The following is a 25,017-nucleotide window of genomic DNA, read 5'->3' on the forward strand; positions in this document are numbered from 1 at the left end:
GAATTTATCAAATGACAACATTCATTTTGTACTATGTAGAAGACAACAAGAAAGTCAGCAACTTCATGTGCTGACATTGCAGTAAAACATGATTTTAATTAGCTCACACAGAGGACACATTGAGGAAAAAGTGACATTTCATTGAGGAATATACTATTAAACACAACCCTCCTTGACCTGTCATTTATCAGGGTGCAACACAAAAGTCACATGACTCATCCTGTCTTTCTTGTTGTCCTTTGAACCCTGGAAATTCATGGTTCATTTGCAGTGACATGGGATCCTACTGGTTTCTTGACACACAGAAGTATCTGCTGCTTTTCTGTACAGTGATGGAGAGCAAGAGGCACAACTCTTTATAGCAGTGGCCAGTTTGAACACCAGAATAGCTGCATGACAGGCAGCTTAATTTTTGAAGTTATCAACTGAGAGGAGTTGAGAAAAAATGGAATGAAAAAAGAATCTTACTTTAGAGAAGCACCAGATTGTCCTCAAATTAGAAAAAAGAACCACAAACAGAAGCAAAAAATGAAAATAAACATAGAACAACTAATTTAGGATTAGTGTCATGCCAAAAATGTGTTAGACTTTGGTTACATGCATGTCTAAAGGATATCAGTTGCTCTTATTATAAAAACTAATGAAAAAGGTGTGCTGTATTGATATCCCTGTTTAGACCTCAGAGATGAAGAAAAATGTAAATAGAATTTTACCTTTTTTTCTATGTACTAAACAGTTGCTAGACCCAACACTGCAGAAAAATAAACAAATCAGGAGTCAAACATATCCATTAGGATGTTCAGCTTTCTGTATTTCATCAGTCTCATTAATAACCCTGGAGGGAAATTTCTGTGGTTAAAGTTCAGGAATGGAACTCAGAGGCTTGTCCAGTCTCTAATTCTGCCAGATTCTTCTTCTGAAACTGAGCAAGTTAGTGACCTATTAGTTCTATATTTATAAAATGGGGATTATAATTTTGTATCTCAAAGAGGGGTTGTGAGGGTAAGTCTACTAATACCTCTAAGATGCTTAGATATGAGGGTGATGAGTGCCATGGAAAATCCTATAAATAAATAAATAAAATAAACTGTGAGAGCCTGAGGCACTGGAAGCTGCTGCCAAGGCTGTGCATTTCCACACTCCCCTTACTGCTGGAGATGTGGCTCAGAGCCAATATGCAGTCTGAGAGCAGCTCCTGCATTAGTGGAGTGTGTATGTTGTTTGTTTATTTGGTTTTCACAAAGGGTACCCACTACATAACCAAGGTAACCACAGTCTGTTTAAAATGAGATGGTGCTGTGATGTGGTGAATCTGATATGCCTATTTTTGGTTGCTGTCTGTATTTTTTTCTTTTTTTCAGTGACAAATACATTTCCTAAAATCCTTCAGGAATCTTTTATCAGTGTGGGTTGGTTCAATTGCTGTTATTTTCTTTGGGATTTCTGTTTGTTTAGTTGCCTGTTGGGCTGTGCTGGCAGCTGGCAGGTCTGAGAGGCTAGCCCTGCCACCCTGCAGGGCTTCCACAGCACAGGGCCTGAGGACAGGGTCAGCAATGTGAAACATTTTGCCAGTTTCTTTGGCAGGTTTTTGGGACTAAGGTCCTGGCACCAATGTGGCAGTGCAAACACAGAGAGGGGACCTTCCACAAAGGAGATGACATTTTCTACAGCAGCTACTAAGGCACCTACAGAACGTTCACTGTTGCTGGGCAGCTTTACCCCCTGAATGCTCCTTGCTAATTTGTGAGTGGGCATCATATCACACCTACTCTGAGCAGCCAAGAGACTACATACATGTGTGGTCTTTGATTTTCTTGGTTTCAGGATGCCTGGCTGGCAACCTCCAAGTGACTGTGCAGAGATGACACGCTGCACTAAGGAGAGCACTGTGTTGTTAACACATACCCAGAGAGGAGCAATCTTTCAGGACCAGTTAAAGCAGTCCCTGGCACCAGCTGGCAAGTGAAAGCCCTTGTGAGAAGGGGCAGGGGAGTAGCAATGCAGTCAGGGCATTCTCACAGAGTCTCAGTGGAGAGATCAGAGGATGGGCTACAATATCTAATCCTGTATGCTTGCAGAGGAAATGCTGCCAGGTGTCAAGTACCTTCCCCAACAGATGTGTGATGAGTGAGCGTGCTTGTGATATCTGTGAGTTTGTGTATAAACTACTGTGCGACCAATAGCATCTGTGAAACAGGAAAAGAAGAAACAACTATGCTAAGATGGGGCTTTCCTACAGTCTAATCAGCAGGACCCGTGCTTTGTCCCGGGGGAAGAGACCATCACAGGAGCTGTGCAGAAACACACTTTAGACTAAGCCAAGACTAGGAGGAATTGATAAACTAGAGAGGAGAAGAAAAATCTTCCTCCTCTACCCTCCAAATCAAAAGGTGTTCTCCAAAAATAACATAAAAGGCAAATATTGTTCCCTTACAGTACTCCTGAGAGACTGAAGGCTGAAATCAAGTTCTTTGCCCTGAGGTAGTAAAGGGGATGAAATCCAGCAGGAGTGAAAATAAGCACAGTCTAGGTTCTCCAGTAATAAATAATCCATTAATAAACTGCCACCTCCATGCTGGGGCAGAAAGAGGCTGTCCACAGAAACAGCTAGGGCTTCATGAGCTCCTCTTTGAGTTTCCCTTAGCAGTAGATCCTGCTGCTCTGTGGCTGCTTCCACTTTGCCTAACTTGCAACCCAAGAACTGGGAAAACACAGCAGGTCTGACCCCTTGCATTCTATCTCTAAAATTCCAGATGAGAAATAGCTACCCGTGGGAGTTTCCAGCTTCAGGTTTTTCCTCCCTCTTGAAAGACAGGATGGGACAAGAAAGGAGAAAGTTAAAGGAAGAGAAGACAGAAAGGAGCCAAGAGAGAAGGGAAAGAGATGCACTGTGACTGAAGAGACCCAGAAAGACTGGATGTCTTAGTGAGGCAAATAAATGTACAAAGAAGAAAAGCAAGAGAGAAAGATAGAGTTAGGGTCATGGGAAAGAGAATGGAAACTCCCTTGTTTTTAAAAAAAGGAATAAGGTGAGTGACATGTTGTAGACATTTGAAACAAATGCAGTGAAATAAGATATTGGAGCAAACTCTGTTCCATGTAAATGTCATTATAAGGGGGCTGGAGAGTGTTCAAGTCTTCTTGTTGACCATGTCCTTCCATGAGTCCCTATATCCACCAAACTGTCTCTCCATGAGCCAAAACAGCTTGCCTATAAAAAATTCTAATCCTTAAGCAAAATACTTCTTGTTGGATTTTGAGTCCAGACCTTCTTTTCAGGTTGAGCAGGAATATGAGTAACAGGCTTTTCTGTTCTTCTCAGAAAAACATACCATAACTCCCTTCTTTATTATCTTTACATGAACTAAATGCATCCAGTCTTTTTGAAGGTCTTCATAGTCTTCTGATCATTCTTGTCAAAAAGACACATATCAGTTCTGAAGTGTGATATTCAGGTACTTTTACTAATGCCTTCACAACAAAAAATAAACATAATGAATTATTTTTTTAAAATCTTATGTATATTTTTCTGTTGCATTTGCACCACAGAATAAATTTTATTTTTTCTTTAGAAATTTGATGCTTGTAACACATCAAACCTGCAGTAGGGATGATCCATATAGCTACCAGTTTCTAAGAAAATTTTCTGTCCATCAGTTACACTTTATCCCATATTTATTGAACATTTATCCTTTAAGTAGTGCCTTGCACTTGTCCTTCATGAATTTCATACTCCCTCCCTATATTCTTTTCCAGACCATTTTGCAAATCTATCAAGGTCATTTTGAATTCTCAGCCTTTCTTGCAGTGTGCTGTGGTTCTTTCTTTTTACCTTCCTGCCATTTGCATGGCCAGTAAGGATATTTCTTCATTCCATCACTCTTTGTGTGTGTTGTTATCCACGTACCTGTATGAAAAGAAAATGGGAACTTTTGTGTATCTGATGTTGATTTATGTGTTAGAAGCAAAATGAGATGACAGATGTCATCTAAGTGACAATGTTGCTCTGCACCATTTTTTTCACTCACTGAAATGGATCATACTTGAAGAAATCAGCTCACTGATTATTGGTAAGTGTTGGTTATCTTAAAACCTACCACCCTACTTCATGTTACCTTGGTAAAGAGAAACTAGAGTAAAGAGCAACACATACGTATTTACATGCATTCTTATATATGAATACCTAAGTGTGCCTGCATGTGTATGTATATACGTATCTATTTGTTGCTTCAACTGTTCCTAATACAAATAAATAATAAAATAAGGGAGCCAAATCAATTAATAAAATAAAATAAGCTGTTTGGACGGACTCCTATATTTCAATGGAAAATTCCCATAATTTCTGACACATTGATAGGACATCATCTTTCAAAATCACACTGTGTCTTTTTGTTCTGCACAGAGCTGAGACCTGAAAATGAATGTACTGTGGCCTATTTCCGTTGCTTTTGAGGACAGGCTTTTTCATTTACTTCTCAGCATAACAGTTGGACTGCACAGAAGCACTGGAGCTTAACAAAAAAGACTCTCATCTCAGACAAAAACTGTAATTATCACAGGGGAACAAATTAAACAGAAAACCCCACTGGAATGAGATTTCCACATATTTAGAGTGTGTTAATACCAATAATATGGTACATGCTAACAATAGAATCTTTCTGTAGCTTTTGTAGTATCAGATATGAATAAAAATATGTATGATTACACTGCCTCAAAAGAAACAAGATGCTGAAACTCTTTTGTGGATTATTTTTTAAATGTTTAGGAGGTGGGGAAGTTAATTTGAGAAAATTTGGTGTATTTTATTTATAAGTGTTTGCATTTTAATCAGTACTGATCACAATGGTATTGATCTAGGCAATAAAAGGGAATTAATTTCAAATACATTTGCTAAAGTACAGTATGCTCTGTACAAATATACACTTTTTAACATTTATTTTACCTTTGTTTATTATATTTTTATTATTTACAATTATTCTTCCACCAGTACTGTCATCTGCCAATCACATATATTAAGTGCCTATTAAAATGGGCATCTATGAAAGAAGCAGACTCAGTATATCCATCTTTCAGTTTAGTCTATTTTCCTAAGGGAGAAAAAAAAATCCAACACCACAACATGTGTAGATAAACATATATGTTTGTGCATATAGATATGTGTGTGTGTGTGTGTGTGTGTGTGTGTAAAAGATCAAGGTGCTAATGATGGAAACTACAGAAAGGAGTGTGTCAGCAGATTTCTTCGTGCCATGGGTCTTATAGACAATAATCATTGTTTCAGAGTATTATCAGAGTCTTATGTAACGATATGTATATAAACTGTGATAAGATTTAGTTTTGCTTCAAAGTCCAATGATCCTTCCCCTAATAATGAATTTCATGTGCATCTTTCTTAAATTTTAAACTATGGCATGTATTAAGCCTGCCTACAAGTGTGCACACATATTTGTGTATATAAATCTCTTTTGTGTGCACACAGATGAATGTTACAGTGTCTTCATCTGTTTTCAGATGCACTCAGTCCCTGAAAGATTGACTTTTAATCACAGTGTTAGATAATATCATTCAATTCCAAAGTAGTCATGATAATTTTTTCCTTTTCTCTCTCTTCCTTTCTTTTAAAATTATCCTACTGGAACTAGACTGAATCTTGCATTTTCCTTGAAATAAATAAATTGTAAAGCTCTGTAAATCAGCAAACATTTTTATGGTGTGGTGAAAACATCCTGTTTGAATTTGCACAGACAATATTTATGTTAGTTTCTTTTTTAGGGATTTATCTCTGTAACATCATTGACACATTTGATCAATACTTTTAAAGGTTTCTCTTTTTTTTTTAATATCAAATGCTGGAATGATTTGTAGGTTTACCTTGATAATATACACTTGTCTCTTTAAGGTGACAGCAGATGGTCCAATAAGAAGTGGCAGAACTAAGTGCTAAAAATATAGCAGCCCATCTCAAGCTCCCTTAACCATAAAATCTATGAATTTATGCTCAACTGAGCGATAAGACATAGTCATGAAATGTCCAAGGGTGAATCAGGGTGGTTGGAAGTGTACCTGTTTCCCCTGCACAATGAGAATTTGTTCAATGTGCTGTCTAAATGCACAGACAATATTTCGTAGCTTTATTTATCAATTAACTGCTTCCATCATGCTCAGCCTTTGTACATCATAGTGTGCTGCCAAGAACTGCTGTACTGCTTTGCCTTCCAGGTTTCTGTGGGCTGTTGTGTTACGCACGTTTTGTAGCTCTCCAAGGTTAGTTTAATACTGGCATTCCAGCGTGAACAGTTTGATAGTCTGGGGATTAAATCTTCAGAGGATGTAAGTCAGTGCATATCCACATGGCATCACGGTTTGCATCACAACACCATCACTACTTAACACATAATTTCAGGTTATGTGTGATTTCCCAGACAGGACTTTATCCTTCTTTGTGTCTGTATCTGTCTCTCTGTCATTCCCTACACCTCACATTGTAGGTTATATTCTCTGCTCCACCTGTTCCACAACACACAGCCAAATAGAGTACCGATACTCTGCTGTGTTAATCAGATGAAAAAACTACACCAGAAAAAATATTCTAAACCATGGGTTTTCTTCTGAACTGTGCTATGTCAGTTCCATGTCCTCATCCTCAAATGACTTTTGGTCTCAAACAAGCCAATTGCAGATCTGTTCCTCTGCAGAGGAACAGCAATACCATATTACCTGATTAGCCATTACCTCTGCTGTTTTTGTTTTCAGCATCCTTAAGCTTACTGGAATGCAAAACTGTTGCCAACACCATCCAGATCAAAGATTTTTGGGAACACAAATGAATAAATTTTATTTTGCAAAAAGTCAGTGTATTTTCTGCGGAAGCTCAAGGAAAGTGAATGTACCATTTGGTGTGATTAAAGTAGGCAAGCAGACACAGCAGATCAGCATCCAGAGAAAGGGAAAGATGCCATCAGAGAAAAGGGACTACTTATCATCCTTTTCTGTCAAGACATTATGGGCCTGGCTGTGATGTACATGGCCATTTTCTGCATAAAGTTAATTTAAGCAGCCCAGGACAGATTATTCCCCTGCAAGAAATAATTCCTGCTTATTCTCCAAGCTGCCAGTGTAACCGAGGAAAAGAGCAGAAGCAAAGGGAGGAGGTAGGGGCTGTTGTACCTAATGCACTGTGTCAGTCCTCAGTACAGGAATCTGAAGTAGCTGCATAGTTGAGATTGTTACAGTTATTTTACAGGTGGATGGTTTGGGAAACAAAAAAGTTCGAAGGCTTGAACAAACCGAAAAGCAATCACAGACACTAGGGAACACTGGATCTCCATTCTCTGCTTTCTGAAGGTAGGAGCTGGAGACAGGGAGAGAGAAAATGCATAATGTATTTTATATGCAAAACACAGTACTGTATAAAAACAAAGATCACTCACAGTTTTGCCATACATATATATAGCATAACATTAAAGAAATTGCTCATCAAAAAAGCGCAGTGATTACACAATAAAACATTTTGAGCAACAGAGATATAGCCTGGGCCATTCTCCAATGAAGAATTTTAAATTAACTAATGCAATTATTTTGACAACTGTAATTTCAGTAAAATTAAAACTCTTGATGTTGTATTTCATCATTAACACATGGTTACAAGAGCCATATATGTTTCCCTTTATATTTGTCAATGGATTGTTCCAGAATGATACAAAAATATCCTAACTTCCTGTAGTTGTAATTTACTCTATATTTTGCTCATTTGCCAGCATGTGAAAGAACTAGTTTTGAGTCTGCCTTTGTGATTTAGAGTCGAAGGTAGCATTGTACAGGGTCAAAGTTTTATAAGTTTGGTAGTTGTGGTAGACAAAAATACATCAGAAAATAGCTGCTTGAGCTATTCAAAAAGAGTATTGCATCTTACAGCATCCAAGTGCCTCTAAGTGACCAGCCCTGGGTGTGTGTCACATTGCTGGGCTGCCACCTCAGCTGTGTGCAGTCCTTGCATGTCCCAATGTCAAAACAGGCTCCGTCCCTCCCCATTGCCCCAAGAAGTCATTCTGACAGACCAAGTGCTTCAGAAGCAGGTTGTGCAGCTACTTTTCCCTCTTTGCACATCCATTCTTTACCCTTTTCCAGGTCTGTGACTACTTCTAGTAGTGCAAATCCTAAATGAGGTTTTTTCAAATGCTCTAAAATCTGTGTAAAGCCATATTCTCCTAGATAAGAAGGAAATTATTTAGCTGGTAATCTTTCACTTTTAATAAACTTTTAAATGAGCCAAATATTCTCAGCCAAGTCACCACCCACCTGTGGAGGAAGTAATGGTTAATTCTATTCCTGTTCAAGGTCCACTTTGCAAGTTTCAGAATTGCAGCTCCAAATTTCAAAGAAGGAGGTACTCAGGATGGAAATCTTGGGAACAAAAACAGCCAGAGGCTAGAGGAAGAGCCTTTGAGTAAACAAGGGGAATGAGAGACAATCCTTCCCATTTGTCAGTAAAGAAATTTCCTTTCAGAATACCTCAGATACCAACAGATAATCCATCCTACACATCATTTTCTTGTGTGGCTTGGGGCAGAGACTGGAAATGTCTGTAGGATGTCTCTTCTGGTGGGCCACAATTTAAAAATACTATTCCAAGAAAAACACCTGTGATCCCAACAGAAGCAATCTTCCTACTCAGGTGTCCTTATGACATTACAGTACATATATTTAAATCACTGAAGGTGTGATTCTATCCTCCCAGCTTAGGTGAATATCTATTCTCCTGGAGTCAGGCTCATTTTTAATTGCATCTTCATTCTATGCAACAACAGACAGCAGAGACTGCTAGGACAGTTATCTGCTGCTGTATGTATGGTATGTAACAGCACTGTTTTTTCAGACCTGATTAATAAATGGAAACTGAGTGATTAAATTAACTTCAGTACTTTCACAGAGCTTCTGAAAATAATTTTGAAAGTTGCAATAGGTATTTTTAAAATAATATATCTCTTTATTGTGAAGAATGTAAGAGAAATCATGTAACTATTAGAGACTAAAATTCCTGCTTTTACAATCTGGAGGGCAATCTGTGCAACTTCTTTTCATGAAATAAAGTGATGGTCCTTGGAGGAACAACAGGAGGATGCAAGAGAACTACTCACTTAAATTCTTATATTAAAAAAGCTTAAGAACAGAAGTTTGCAAAACTACATATCTTCTATAGTCCAATCATAAATTAAAAGCTGATGCAGAACAAGCAAATTGAAAACCCAATTTTAGTCTTCATTTTGTTCTCTTCTTTCAAAATTTTTAGAGACATTCAAAGCTTAGTATACCAGTGATAATAAAAGCTTTCGAGAAGCTTTAGATTCCTAACAAAACCATAGCTTTTACTATGTCAGAGATATGGAGGAAAAATTCATGTGAAGTGAGTTAAACTGGGTTTCTCTTTCTAGCATCCATTTACTAACAAATAAATTGTACAATGTAATACATTTGCAATTCCACTTTGCCATATAAACCTTATTTCTTCGCAGTTGCAGGGTTTAGGGTCCATTGATCCCTGCAAGTTGTTTTCATCTCTTGCTGATATCTTTTTCCCTCAACATTTTAGTTACTTGCAGGAATTAGCCACTTTTGCTGCCCAGTCATTACCACAAGTATTAAGCTGGTGCTTCAATATTTTCCTAGGTATCTTTTTTTGCTTGAGAGCACTGACTTCCTGACCCTCAGCATCTGCACACTTGGGTAGTCCTAAGATCTCTGATTACCAGCCATGGCCAGTGCCAGTGGTGTGGGTGTCCCTCAAGAGTTCCACTTTGGGAACACAAAACTATGTATTTCTGGATATACTCACATCTTTGGAGAAAACTGCCGGTTTCCTTTGTGATATGCATCAGAAAGTCCCAGCTGATTTTACACTGTGGATTTCCTAAGTGTTATTTTTCTTCACTGTCCCTTTCTTCCCACCAGGTTCCCTTTCAGCTCTGAAGGATAAGAATAGCACCCACTTCTTCCACAACCTAAGACAATGCAGGCTGAGCTCCTTGGCAATGCAAACTCCTAGCTCCTAGCATCTTTTCAAGTTTGGAGATCCAAGCCTTCTTTGCGAGTTCAACCTTGTAAACAGTGAATGGGATAATGTTGATGTCCTTTTTATCAAACATAACTCATTTGAGCTGAATGCTGCCATTTTTTCTGCCTCTGTTTTTGAGGTTTTTTTGTTGTTTTGTTTTGTTTTGTTTTGTTTTTTTTTTTTTGAGTTTTTGTTGTTGTTGTGTTTTTTTTTTCAGGGAGATCTTTCATTTTCTCTCCTTCACCACATCACCTGTATCTTCTGCAGCTGATTATACATTCATTTGTCAGAAAAGATAAACCAGACTGGCTGAACTTTGTCTTTTTTAAAGATTGGCATGTAATTCCATAAGATTCTTTTCTGAACAGTGCTTCACTTTCAATGGAGACCCCCTTTAGTAATTTACAGCCCTAAACTGCTGTGTAAAAGGACACAACAGTCCCCTTCATGTTGTCAGCAGGTTCCTAATATAAAGATATTCTTTCTCTCTGGTTTCACATAAACTTTGGTAATACAGATGCTTTAGTCCTTCCTTCATCATCTGAGACCTCTTGACTACAGTACTGAAGCATGCCCCAGGTCTCACTCACTGCCTGCTGCAGTGGAACATACATATGCAGAGACCAGAGCAACTTTGTTCTGGAGGCAGAGGTCAGCCCAGACAACATTTAGCGTGTGAACATTTGTCCTTTGTGAAGAACCTGACAATGTAAAGCTTCTTTCTGTTCGGGATGGAGCTGGAGTGAAACACAAGCTGAGGCTCCATTGAAGACACATGTTCAACTTGCCTGTTAATATAGATGGATTTTTGTGTATGCTTAAATGCTTCCCTCAGCTGAGCCAAAGAACCTTTTTTTTTTCCTCTAATAAATAAGTTTATTTTCTCCTGTTCATCTGTCTGTCTCTCTATTTTATCTTCTTTATTGTTTGTGTTCATCTCAAGTACTGTTCACATTGGTTTTTATTATTAATTTTTCTGCCACTTTATCACATATTAGAGGGGGATATGAGTGGATGCTGAACCAACCTTGTATTGGCTTTAAGAGTAGGTCATAAAATAATGTAATGCTCTGTAGAGATTCAGGTCATGTCTTCAACTGAAGATAAAATGTTTTTTACCTCTATCATGCCAAGAAAATTAATGTAGCCTCTACTTGCCTTTCTCCACCTTGGCATCCCTTATTAAACTTAGGGCAATTATGATCTGAACATTTTTAGGATGACAAACATCAGGGATCACCTGAGGTTAATGTCAATTAATAGGTTGTGGCAGTTATGGAGTAACTGGCAATTTGGATGAGAAAATGAATGAAAAAAAGAAGCAGAAAAAGGTAGAAGGGGATAATACTGTATGGCTTAGAAACCAAATATAAAAGTTAAATAAGTGCTGATACTGATAAAGGAATCATTAGAAGTTAAATTCCTTAGCGTTTGTCAGTCCTTGCTGTTATGTCATGCTGATAACTGCAGCATGTGAATGACGGTGTCTCTATAGCCTATATTTCATCAAGGAGTTTCACTGGGCATGTGGGAGCTGTCAAGGCCTGGAGAGGTGATCTGTCAGAAAGATGTCTACAGCATCAAGTGTTTAATGCTGCAGACATTTAATAAGACCTGGAGCAACTGTTTTGAAACACCTGTATGTACCTGTGAATGGCTGTGTAATGTTTTAAATGTAATGTTTTAAAACACTTCTTCCTTTTTATCTTCAGGTACAATTGAGCCAGATCCTTTACAGACATAATTTGCTATGGTTCTTTTGATTTCACCAGGATTGTGCCATCTGAAGCTGAGACCCAAGAGATTTTATATCCTCTGAGTACCATATACCCTGGAGAAAACAGATTTGTGAAGAAAATGTTTTTCACCTGGCATAACATACTGTGAAGGGAAAATGAGAGACAAGAAAACAAACTGTCTGCTTTCCTAAGTCAGAACTTTCTCCATTCCAGTTAAGTAAATAATAAGACATTATCTATTATTGCATTTCTCAATTATTGGGTCAGCTTTAAATAAAAATCTTGATTAATACACATAGATGTATTTATGCATTTTTATACATATGCGATATAAAAAATGCACATTGAATTTGGTTTTGCAATTAGACAATTTTGTTACATTCAATTAGAATGTAACAAAAAATAAGTGTGACACTGTGAAATTTATATAAATTTGCCATGATTTCATATGTCATGGGAGATCATGAGGTATTTCCAAATCTTACTAAGTAATAGAAACAAAATATGATTTCATGAACAAGGTGTTATCACCAGTGTCATAGTAACTGCACCCACAAATCAGGCACGCAACTGAGTATAAAATATGTGTTAGTAATAAATTTGGATTTCGAACAATTATGTCTTGCACCTATCTTGTAATTTCTGTATTATTTTTTATCTGATATTAAAGGCCATAGATTTAATGATATTTTGAAGATGTCCAGTGTTGTTTTTATCTTCCTAATGCACCTACATTTGGATATATGAAATGCAAGGTAGGTTATAAAGACAGGGTAAGAAAAAAATCCAAAGTAATATTTAATTATGTGCATACAAAAAATACCAAATTCTCTTGGATTGCACCAGTTGTATTCCAAAGACTTTTTCTTTCTTTTTTTAAAATTTCTTCTTTCATCTCAGACAATATTCAGGTGCTGCCTAATAGCCACTATTCAATGTAATTGAAATGTTCACTGGTGAGGTTTTTGTTTCATTAAACTATTACTACTTCCTTTTCATTTGACTTCATGAATTTAAGGCTTGCAATTTATCTTAAAAGCATGTAATGAGAATCACAGAACCATGGAATATCCTGAGATGGAAGGGACCTGCAATGATCATCGAGTTTAACTCCTGACCCTGCATAGGGCAATCCTAAGGATGACGCGTTGTGCCTGAGAGCACTGTCCAAATGCTTCTTGAACTCTGTCATGCTTGGCGCTGTGACCACTTCCCTGGTGAGCCTGTTCCAGTATCCAGCTACCTTCTGGGTGAAGAACTTCTCCTAATGCTTAACCTAAGTCTTCCCTGACCGTTTCCCTTGGTCCTGTCACTGGCCACCACAGAGAAGAGATCAGTGCCTGTCCCTGCACTGTCCCTCATGAGGAACCTGTAGACTGCAATAAAGTCTTCTCCAGGCTGAAAAGTCCAGGTGACCTCAGCTGCTCCTGATGTTGCTTCTCCTCTAGACCTGTGTCTAAGAATGAGCTTTTTTGCAACATCTTCTATGGGCAGGTTTCTAGGGAAAATCAACTAACTTGGTACCCTATATCCATAGGATTTAAGAAAAATAAGATTCTTTACCTAGCCAGAGCAAGATTATTTGTAAATAGAAACAGGGAATCATGTTGTACTTTCATGGCTGCTAAGTAAATTAATCTGCAGCTATCTCTGAGACATATTTTAATTTTAAGGCTGGGGAATATGGTGAATGCCATCAAAAGAATGCCCTGAACACAGCTCCAACATATTCATGTGTGTTTGAACCTCAATGATGTGTGTCTGTTATGTTTGAAACTACTATTCTAAAAGAAAGAAAAAAAAGGTACATTTTGAAAGACCAAAAAAATTCCATTTTATCTTACCCAAGATGTAACATTTTTTAATGCCCGCATGGTAGTGAAAAGTAGGAAGATAATATGTGGATTATTTATAATTATTTCATATCTTCTTGTTTAGAACATAAGTAATTATATTAGTACAGTTGACTACAAAAACAAGAAATAAATTCACATTAGTTTGTTGAATCTGTGTTAGTGGACATCCTTGGTGTGTAATTCAGTTTAATATTTATAGCTCTGCATGAATTTCTTGTAATTGGCTCCATAAATTTAGCATGGAGGACACCAACAACTGTCCTTAGTTTGTGATGCAAAGTCCAAATGGAAAAAGTCCATGCTGATTGAAGTCCAAAATTATTTCCAAATATAAATGTGTATTTGTGCTTCTGTCTTTCCAAAGTGGCTGAACTTAAAAAAGCTTTCCAAGTTGTTTCTTTTTCAAAAAAGACTCTCAGCTTCAAGATACGGTGTTCCTACATTGTAATGTGAAAGATGAACTTCCACATGTATGTATGTAATTTTTTCAAAGCAAAAAAAGCCTCTTTGAACTTTCATCTTCAAATCTAAGTCATGGTTGAATCTCTTAGAAAGATTCCTCATCTGTCCATTAGAATTCTGCCTCTGCATTCATGGTTTTCCGCATCTTTTTCAATGCAGTTCTAAATATTTTTCTTTTTTCCAGGACTAATATTTTTGATTAGTAAGAGATGTCTACTTTTTCCATATTTTTCTGTATTCAGAAGTTTTAAGATCCTTCCAAACAAATCAAATTGACTTTGTATTGGGGACTGCTTGCTGAAGCAAAAGGCAGCAGTGCTGGTCACAAAGACAACCACTTTAGTACCTGAAATACCCATAGGAAAGTTGCATCAAAAAAAATTATCTCATTTGATGGAAAATGGGCTCTTGAGGCAACTAGCAAATTATCCTAGCAGGTAGCTCGAACTGATGAAGAAAAACATGTCCTTTTAAAAAAGAAATAGCTATTAGGATCTAAGGAAACATATTAAACTAATAAATGCTCAGATTGATGCATGAATTGCAATGCTCATGTATTATTAGGTATTAACATAAAAGATATGGCCCAGATTAAACAAAGTCAGGGTTTGTGCCTAATTTAAGTAGACCCCCAAAATATTTGAAACATTATTCCACTGGCAATAGATAACACATTTTAAATCCAGTGTCTGTTTTCCCAGTTGAATCCATGGAAATATGTTTGTCCAGGAAATGACAATGAAAAAAATCACAATACATCAAAATTTTACTTAGTTCATCAGAGAGGTTTTCTTGCTTTACTTTTATTTTTTGTTTGGTTTTTTGCTTGCTTTTGTGAGTAGCAATATCTATAGTAGAGGCAAATTTTCGATTTTAGCAGTGTTTTCACAATAGTTCCTGACTTTATTTCCCTAAACTGCATATAGATGGTTTCTGGCTTTACTGCCATTATGTGCTGGTTTTCTGACATTAATTTGAGATGACGTAGATAAGAGAAGGAATTCCATTCATTAAATCAAATTCTGCTTGTAAGTATGCCTTTCAAGAAAAAGGAAGATCTGTATTTCTTCTAAGTGTTTGCAGGTCGTGCATCTGTGTTAACTCAAATAATGAAAGCCAGGATTGATGATTGGCTGATTCAGTGAAGCTCTTGCCAACAATTTTCAGAGATTAGGAGGTTGTTGGAAAGATATCAATGAAGGTTTAGGGATCACTGTATGAAGTATTCTAAATTAACAGCTAATGGATGTTTTTAATAGCTCTTTTATAGATGAGTGCAGCTGAATGAAAACCGACAAGAAAGCTCAGCTTTGCTTGGTATGAGCTTTAACTTTTTTTCACACATGATGACCTGCCTCTGCACTAGCTTTCTCACTTTGTTTCTGCACAGGGTAAAAAGTCATTTATTTTATAGTTAATAAACATATCCACACAGACTTTAATATTTTTGGTTTTTTTTTTTTTTTTGTTTGGTGGGTTTTTTTGGGTTTTTTTTGGTTTTTTTTTTAAGTAGTAGAGAAGATTTTTTTTCCTAAAATGCTGCATATATCCAGTGCTGGACTACTCTTTTCCAAAGATTTGTTCATCCATCCTGCTGTTTCTGGCAAAGTTCAGTTCTTGCAGAAATAGTGAGCAGACATGAAAAAAATGAATACTCTTTGATTATAGCTGGTGTAATCAAGTTGTCTGACCTTCCTGGTGCACAAAGAGACATGACTTGGGTATTCAATATTCAATTTCAGTGGCCCAAAGAGATGAATAAATATAAGGGAGAGAGAGTTCATATGAAAGTATACCATTGGGACAGAAAATAAATGTCTTGAGGTTGTTTTCTGCACTAGAGCTCATGTGATTCTGATCATCTCCGTTGATGCCAATGGGCTGTCAAAAGACAGTATTTTTGTCATAGAACAGGGACAGATGTGACATCATTGCTTATGCCTAGTTCACAGGTGCTTAAAATTATCTAAATGTTTTAACTCTCAGAATTTTGCCAAGAGGGATTCAGTGACTACCTCTTTCAATAAATAACTCTATTTGTGCTTTTACGTGTGCTCTCTTTCATTTCTGCACTATAAGCATATCAGATGAATAAGAAATATAGTTTAAAATTATGCATTTACCTTAAGGTAGACAAAATATTCAGCAAAGAAACATCTTTTCCTCATACTGAGGCTTTTCTGTTATTGTAGAAGCAAATTTTTAAAAATATCCAAATGAAAAACAACATATATTCTTAAAATTAACCTGGCATCAAAGAGATGCCAGTTAAACATAATTTTAGAACTATTTATCAAATTTCTATTTCTACTCAAAGACAGGTTGTGCAAGGAAAACATGATGTTACTGGATGTTTATGTGTGGATAGCTAAGTCAAACTACATCTTTCCAGTGACTGTAATTGTAGCTTAGACATCTAGGACCAATGTGAAAAATACATTCAGACAATATGTTTTGGTATCTGAAACTGGAATGGAAACCCGCTATAAAAATCTTTAGATTATGTATCAATAAAATAACAGTTATTTCATTGTATTTTATCTTGTACTATTGTAGTACATCCTGTAGTGATGAATTCTGGGAACTAGCTCCTATTGATTGATACCATCCCACAAGGACATAAATTCACTGCTTTCATTTTTAATAAGTGCTATGAGAAGCAAGAAATTTCAAACTTTTTACAGGCCTTTTAGATTAAACATCTTTATGTGAATCTGAGTAACATCTCAAACAGGGATATAGGTAAAGTATATAAGGAAGATTTACAAAATATTTCAGTCTTTATTATCAAGACTAATTGGCCTATTATGATCCTTTATTTGTAAGAAACCATTAACTTAATGCATTGTGGGCAGTAAGATTCTCATAAGCATATTCTGTAGTATATTTAAATCTTTATTTGATTCAATCAATGAAAAAAAAAAAGAAAAGAAAACCAGGATTGGTTGATTTTGAAAATAAAGCATATATTGTGGATTTTTCCCTGATACTATCACAGCAAAAAAATTGAAAAATACAATCTTATTGAAGGAATATTTATTTTTTAATTTTCAAAAATACCTCAGTAATTTCATACAATATCAGTAAGGATATGCAAGTGATTCCTACCCCAAGAAACTATCACATAGACAAAGAGAAAGAAACAGCATTAGTACAGTTTGCATTTTCAGATCTAACTCTTCATTTTTCTTTCATTTTGCTTTTTCGCTTTTAATATTTATACCCATTTTGGTCAAGTTTTTATATCATGATGGTGCTTTCTAAGGCAAAAAGGCTGACTTCAGTGATAGAGATCTATCACCAATGTGCCAGTCTGTCTTTAAAAAACTGTATGTATGGTGTGATTGAAAAGAAAGTACTAGCTAAGTGCAGATACAGCTTCCTGCCATCTAGGGAAAGCTAACTCCTCACAACTGTATTCTTAAGCTAGCACCAAATATTTTAAAGGAAAAAATCTCAGGGAGAAAAGCAGCATCAACATTTTTAACAGATTCAAGGTCCCCATCAAAACAAGCATTCAGGAAATTTGTTCTTTCAGATCGGAGAAGAGTGCAGCAAAGCATGATTTTGACACATAACTAGGGAAGATGTGGAAGATTTGCATGAATGCCCATCTTAAGCTCTGTGACTGAGCGGCATCTTTGGAAGAATGTATGTAATGTCTTAGCAGCTACACTTACTACCTATGAAACTAGGCTTACTAGCCTCCCCAGGTCTTGCACCTTTTCCCATATTATTTTCCTATCACTCTTTTGCTAGTTCAATTGCTATTCATTAATGCTCAAAAGAATCTTATATTGGTAATGCAGATTTTGCTGGTACTTTACTTGAGTGAACTGTCCAAGCAAGCTATGAAGTAAACACCTTTGGATAACTGATGAGTGATCTGAAGCTTCTAGTAGCTAGTGGTAATTGGCAAGAGAACTTCAAAAATTTAAACAAAGGGTAAAATAATAGAGCCTTGCATTTTATGCGTAAGGCAATGGGAAAAACACAGCTGGTTCTGGCACCAATGGAGATGGGGAGCACTCACAGTCCTTTAGGCAAGCTAGATAACCAACACTGTGCAAAGGACCACTGCCCACTTGGTGACGACTTTTTAGGCCTTTAACTGAAGTGTCTGAAGCTCCTAATTTCTCACCCAACCTTCCTTGAACCAGGGCTGATGCAGATGATATTACCTAAGTTTGGAACAGATATTCTGGGATGCCATCAGGCTATGCCAACCTGGGTCACTCACATAAGGATCTATGAAGTCAGGAATGAATCTCCTGCAGACAAATCCTGTGCAGTACAGGTATCAGAAAGCTTTAGGGGGCTGTGTGACAATGCATCCCCCTCAGGAAGAAACACAGCTTGACTGAAGGAGTCCAGAAACCATGAAACGTCTGCAAAAGTGCCTCCAGATGAAGCACACTGGCTGGAGCAGTCATCAAAAACAATCTAACAGAGCATTGTGAGCATTGTCATCACTATCACTGGGAGTTATAAGAAGGGTTTGAGAACATTTGTATTATCTAATTTGTACCATCATATTAAAATATTGCTGCGCATAGTACTAGAAAATGGTATCTGGGAGTCATTAATAAATACCTGGGCCAGAATAAGGCAAGGTTATCACCTTTTTGTCAAAGTAATAGTGATACTTCTCTTAATGGATGACCCCAATCACCATTGGACAATAAATACAAAAGCATACAGATGGAAAGGTTTTTCAGACTCCAGAATAATAGCCAGATATTACAAGTTGGTTTCACAGATCCAGAAAAAGGTAATTATTAGTAAAGATTCTTTTTGTCATAGGAATTGCAATAATATTGAATAGAAAAGGATATATCTACAAGAGCATTTTAATTTCTTAAACTCTCCTTTCAGATATGGGAGAAATATATGGAAGTGAGTCTGTATTTCCTGACCTTGACAGATCAAAACGCAAAATGTTTTGCCCTCAAATGTCACCAGTGGTTTAGAGTGAAGAACATTTTATTAACATTTTCAGAGTTTCTGGATATATTCTCTTTAAGAATTTCCTTTCTAAAATCTGCATGCTAAATTATTCTGCAGCCCTTTCAGATCACCTATGTTTCATTGAAGCAGGACACATTTTTGCTTAAGTTATGCAGAGGAACGAATACTCAGTTTTTAGCCTTCAGCTGGATTCTAAAAAGTTAGGATGGAAGAAAGAAATTTTCTCTAATGTTCAACTTAAAAAAAAAATAAAAACAAACAAAACCTTTTTCATATTAAATGTAACAATCTAGGCAGAAAATTATATCAAAATAAGTACTACACCACTGCAGACAAAACATCTATTTTTTAAAACGTATTGGAATATTGCGGTGAAATAAAGTAAGTTTTAAAATTCTTGGCCTATATTTTAAAGAAATAGATGAAATCTTAATTTAAATATTATCAAGTAACTAGTCCTCTTGGTCTGAGAAATATTGAGTTCTCATCTATTTAAAAAATTTAAACTTTCAAAATTCTTAAAAAGAGCCATGATATCTATTAAGGCAGAACATGATCATACAATTAGTGGGGTTTATGTTTTATCATGCTATTTTATTTTGACTAAGAAAGCAAAAAAATGCTCCTCAAAATGATTATGTAGTAGCCTGATTAATTTCTTTAATCTTAAAGTAAAAATCTGAAATGGGTTAAATGCATTTTATGCAAATACCTCTCTCTTATTCCAATATGAACTGGACAAGCAGATACCATTTTGGCAGATGTTTAAATGTCATCAGTGTCAGGGGAAGGTAGAATTACCTTGGTTATAAGAATGAAAGAGTTTAACCTGATTTTAAAAAGCCAGACAAACTTATATGCTTGTCTGCATCTCATCATCTTCTAGATTTTTTTAACAGAAACTGTTTATTTCAGATATCAAATAATTGGTTTGATTTTTCCTGCTAAACTAGATCAACATAAGTAAATACATATGAGTATTTAGTGATGGTCTATATATATAATATGGAAATAGTCAATTAAAGGAAAAAAGCTACATGCAACTGCTAGAAAACAGTTAAAATGCAAAATTAAAACAGATAAAATGCAAAATTAAACACATTACAGGTGTTAAATGCAGTCCTGTTTTAAACAGAGTCTGTTTGTAAGTGATGCTTTCCATGCCGATAGCTTCCAGCGGCCTTTTAAGCTTGCAGGTGCACACATTTTTATTTAGGTATCTGTTTAAAAATAGTCTGTCTTTAGGGATTGTCATTTGTATAAGAACTAATGTAATTTTTATTCATGTTAAGTGATTGCTGTTGTATGCATAAAACGTGAATTAAAAGTCACACACTTGGCTGTTGATCTGTACTTACCTCTGATTTTTGCCTTGTGGATGAAAATACAAAAGTTTAAACAATAAAGGAATATTTGGATTTTTTTTACCTTCATATATATAACACAGAATTTAAGAGCATTTATATTTATTTCTTATATACTTGCTAGGAAATCTATATATAATGACTGAATTTAGTAGTATCATGATGTCATGCATATCTTTCATAGTTTAACATAAATTTTTGGGAAGGAAAATAAAATTTTCTGTAGGGTCATTTATTGAATCCCAGTAATAAAAATTCCCACAAGGAATGCAAACCTGATTACAGTATCAGTGTCAAAAAAAAAAAAAAAAAAAAAAAAAAAAAAAAAGGATGGTTTGCATTGGTGTTCTCTTGTCTTTATTTCCCTTGCTTTGCCTTGCATCCACTTCATTCCCTTTTCCTCCCCTCCCCTTCCTTTTGCTTCTTAAGAATTTTAAGAACAAACTATTGACTTACCTGCAAAACCCATTAAGCCTTCAACTCAAAGATGTTATGACAGAGTTTGTAGGCAATTTATCCCTTGGGAAAAGCAGAGATCAAAATTCCTCTAAGGAAATTATAGGTTTACTGGTTAAGAAAATCTCAAAAGGCTTCCTCTCATCCGCTGTTAAATTTGAGGGATTCACTTTCGGTTAAGATTTTGTCTCCAGTGCATTCCATTCCTACATCCAGAAAAGAACCCCAGATGTTTGGATGGGGCTCTTGAGTAGTCAAATAAGGATTGAAGATATCTGTGGTTTCATCCAGCTGACCAAAGTAAATGGAAGGAAACCAAAGCCAGCAATATGGTCTTCTGAGACATTTAGGATATTTAAAATCTGTCCACTAAGAATGCTGATCTTAATGCAATTTTCAATCTATGCAAAGCCAAAATGGAAGAAAAGCAGTCCAGCAGCAAGAAGTTGCAGAGCTGCTCAAGATATTAATTTTAAGATGCTTTTGAGAAAGATAGAAACTGTAAAGGTGTATAGGAGTGAGCTAGAGTTCATTTTCACCACGGCTGCCCTCACAGTGCTGTGCTCTGCACTGGTAGCTGGAAAGGTGTTGGTAACACATCAATATTTTGGCTTCTTCTGAGCAGAACTGTCACAGGATCAGCACTGTCTCTCTAATATCCCCCCCATCAAGGGACTGGGAATGGGCAAGATACTGGATGCACAGCTCAGCCAGCAGACCCAAATTAACCAAAGGGATATTCCATACTATATGATGTCAGCTCAGATATAAAAGCTAAGGAAAGAAGAAGGAAGAGGGGAGCATTATTATTCACAATGTTTGCTTTCCAGAGCAGCTGCTATGCCTGCTGAAACTCTTTCTCCCAGAAAGTGGCTGCCATTGCTTGCCAATGGGAAATAAACAATAAACCTATTTCTTTTTTCTCTTTGCTTGTGTGCATGCAAACATTCACTTTTCCTTTAGTAAACTGTCTTATCTCAACCTCTGAGTACTTTCCATCTTATTTTCCCTTCCCTGTTCAGCTGGGCAGGGGAGTGATGGAGCAGCTTGGTGGCACCGGGTGAATGGTGGGCACATGGCATCCGGCCAAGGTCAACCCACCACAGATGGGAACAGGGTTAATTAACCAAATAAGTCCAACCTCAGGAGATACAGAAATAAAGACAAAGTTTCCCATGATAGAAGAGGTGTTTTCTCTGATATACCATTTGGGAGGTATCACTACGGAGACAATGTTCAGCTGTACTTAGAGGGTGACTATCTGACAGCAACCCTTTTTCTTATAAACTCAGGAAGAATGTGTATTTGAAAGTACTTAGAAGACATTTTTTACCAAATAAATAAAATAATAAAAGTGCAATGCAAGCAAACAAACAACTTAAAAACCCCAAATGTTTAACTGATAGTTTTCGTGGCATATGAAGGGAAACCCATGCTCTGCTGTTTGTTAGGCTGGAGCCTTTTACCACCTGCTTGTAGACCAGGGAAAGGCTCCCAGCCCTAGGCATTGCCCATGTTGGGTGCCCACAGCCTCAAAACAAACCAAACTATCCACTAAAAAAACATTCTTGACTTTTTCTACATGACAGCTCCATGTACATGTTGATCTGATAGTTTCCTTGCCTCATATGTATTTTTTAAAAGCCCCACAAACATCTCTACTAGAAAAATTCCTCTAGAGTGTAATGTTTGTGGATGCATTTGTACATACATGCAGACTTTGGGCATGTCTAAACATACAGTCACCTCTAGATTTGCTCACATTTTCTGATTTTCCCTTCTGTTACCAAAAATAAAACATTCTTTAAGTTTAGTAAGTCTTCCTCTCCTTTAAGTCCACTCAAGCATTGTTTTGCTGGCCTTGTGATGTTCCTACTCACCACAGGATCAAGACCACAGACCAAACATTTTCAAAAAATCAATTCATAGCAGTGAGACTTTCTATAGGAAGATAAGGGATCCCAGGAAACAGAGTTCCCTAACTTGAGAAATGACATTACAAGACTGACAACACATATTAGATATGATCTCAATACTGAAATAAATTATTAGTATTAATTTATATATATATTTTTAAAACTAATACCTTTAAAGGTACCATAACAAAGTGATTTTTAATGAGAAGCTTGATTTGGTAGAAGCCATTTATCATGAACAGGCTGGCTCAGTCACTCACGAGACTTACTCACCTACCCACTTCTGCACCAATATCCACTACTCTGAGGGACATCCCACGACAGATACATTGTGTCAAATGAAAAAACCTCAAAGTGACTAAATTCAGCCTGGATCTGGCCCTAAATATAGTGGCAGGCTTAAAAATTAATGCTTTTATTAAAATTATGCTAAATTGCAATGGCCTTCCTATAGAATCTTGCATTATATATGCCTGAATACCAAAAGAATTCATCATGATTAAAATTATTGCAAGAAATACCAAAGGAAGTAAGAATGATTTGCCACTTATTATAAATTGTTGCCCATTTTGCAATAAGGGGCCAATCATTATTAATTCATTTGATATTTTTATAACATTAATCATGACTAATTCATTTGGTATTATTAATGTAGATATAACATGAAATTCCATTGCAATTTAGGTATTTATTTAAATGTATCATTAATTTAAGGAGTTATCAATCCAAAATGTCAGCAGTTTTACTAAAAGGCTATATGTAAGGTACTTTCCTTTATTTTTACTTAAGAATTCCCTCCTTTTTTTTTTATGGTACAAAATGATACAACATGTATTATATTTAGTTTTAGTACCTGAAAAAGGCAGAAGCAGAGTTATCTAGAGTCTAGAACCCCAGTCTTTCACCACGTATGAAACATCCTGCTTTAAATGACCTGCTAACATATTTAAACTGACCACATGTTTCAAGACTTTTTTCAGATAAAAGATTTATTTCATCTCCATCTGGGAATTCTTTAGTCTACCAAAGTAGCTTTTATGTTTGGAAAAATTGTAGCGAAGAGACCATTTTGACAGCCTGAAGAGTTTATAGGTCCTACGGAACTTCTCACAAGTTTGGAAATTTTAGACAGTACCAATTCCAAAATCCAATGCCTAAAAAGAATCCCTTAAAAACTATACTTTTTGTGCTGGAAGAATTCACTGTCATATTTCCATTAGATAAAACATTTGCCTCTTCATTTGTCGAGCAGCACAGCTTTGCTCTGTCAAGTAGTGAGACACATTCTATGCTTTTACACTGGAGTTATTTTCTTTTCCCATGTATGTGTAAATGGATGAAACCAAGAGCTAACAAGAAGTCAAGGAATGTTTATAGGACAACTCATATTGACTTTACAAACTTCACTGAGGTATAAGAGCTGAGGTTCAAGCCATTCACAGAGCAGCAGTAACCCTCAGTAATGCAGAACAGTACTGAGGAGCAGGTTATTCACCACAGCACATCAATGGCCTCCAATGAAGACCAAATAAAGATCCACAGACAGAAGTTCTCATGAGAGAAACAAGAAGAGAAAAGTACAGATAAGCTGAAGAAAAACAAAAAGACTAACTAACAATGTTAAAAAAAAAGTGAAAATTAATCTGCAGCTTCTCAGATTACTGTGGGGAAAATTGTGAAGATTTTTGTGGTTTAGGCAGTATAAATCTACTAGAAATGTGTATTGTTTTCTTTTATGAGATTTTTTTTGTATTGCTGTATCCTTGTAAGAAAACTACAGAGCTGAAAACGTAAAGCATAGCCATATTTTCCAGTCATATGACTGGAAAAGCCTCATATAAGTTCAAACAATCTTCTCTGGCTCTGTAAACACTCAATGCCAGCACCAAAAGTCAGATATTCATGGATATCTGGGACTATAAATGTTACTGGGTGAAGTACAAAGGATTAGCTAAACATCATACCTCTATTAATATTCCTCATTTACTGCAATTTTTAGTTGCTTTTCTTGTTTTCAGCCATTTAAACATTAGCCAGAGCTTGGAACTCACCAGTGATGCAATTCCTACTCTCACAATGTGCTTTCATAGATTTTGCTTTAAATATTTGATACCCACAAAGGGAAACTGTTGTCTCCAAATCATCAGCAGGAATTTTGTCCAGAATCATGAATTCCTGTAGAGAGGAAAGGTAGTATAGGTCGAC

The sequence above is a fragment of the Anomalospiza imberbis genome, chromosome 2 (assembly GCF_031753505.1).
Source record: "Anomalospiza imberbis isolate Cuckoo-Finch-1a 21T00152 chromosome 2, ASM3175350v1, whole genome shotgun sequence".
In the NCBI taxonomy this organism is placed as follows: Eukaryota; Metazoa; Chordata; class Aves; order Passeriformes; family Viduidae; genus Anomalospiza; species Anomalospiza imberbis.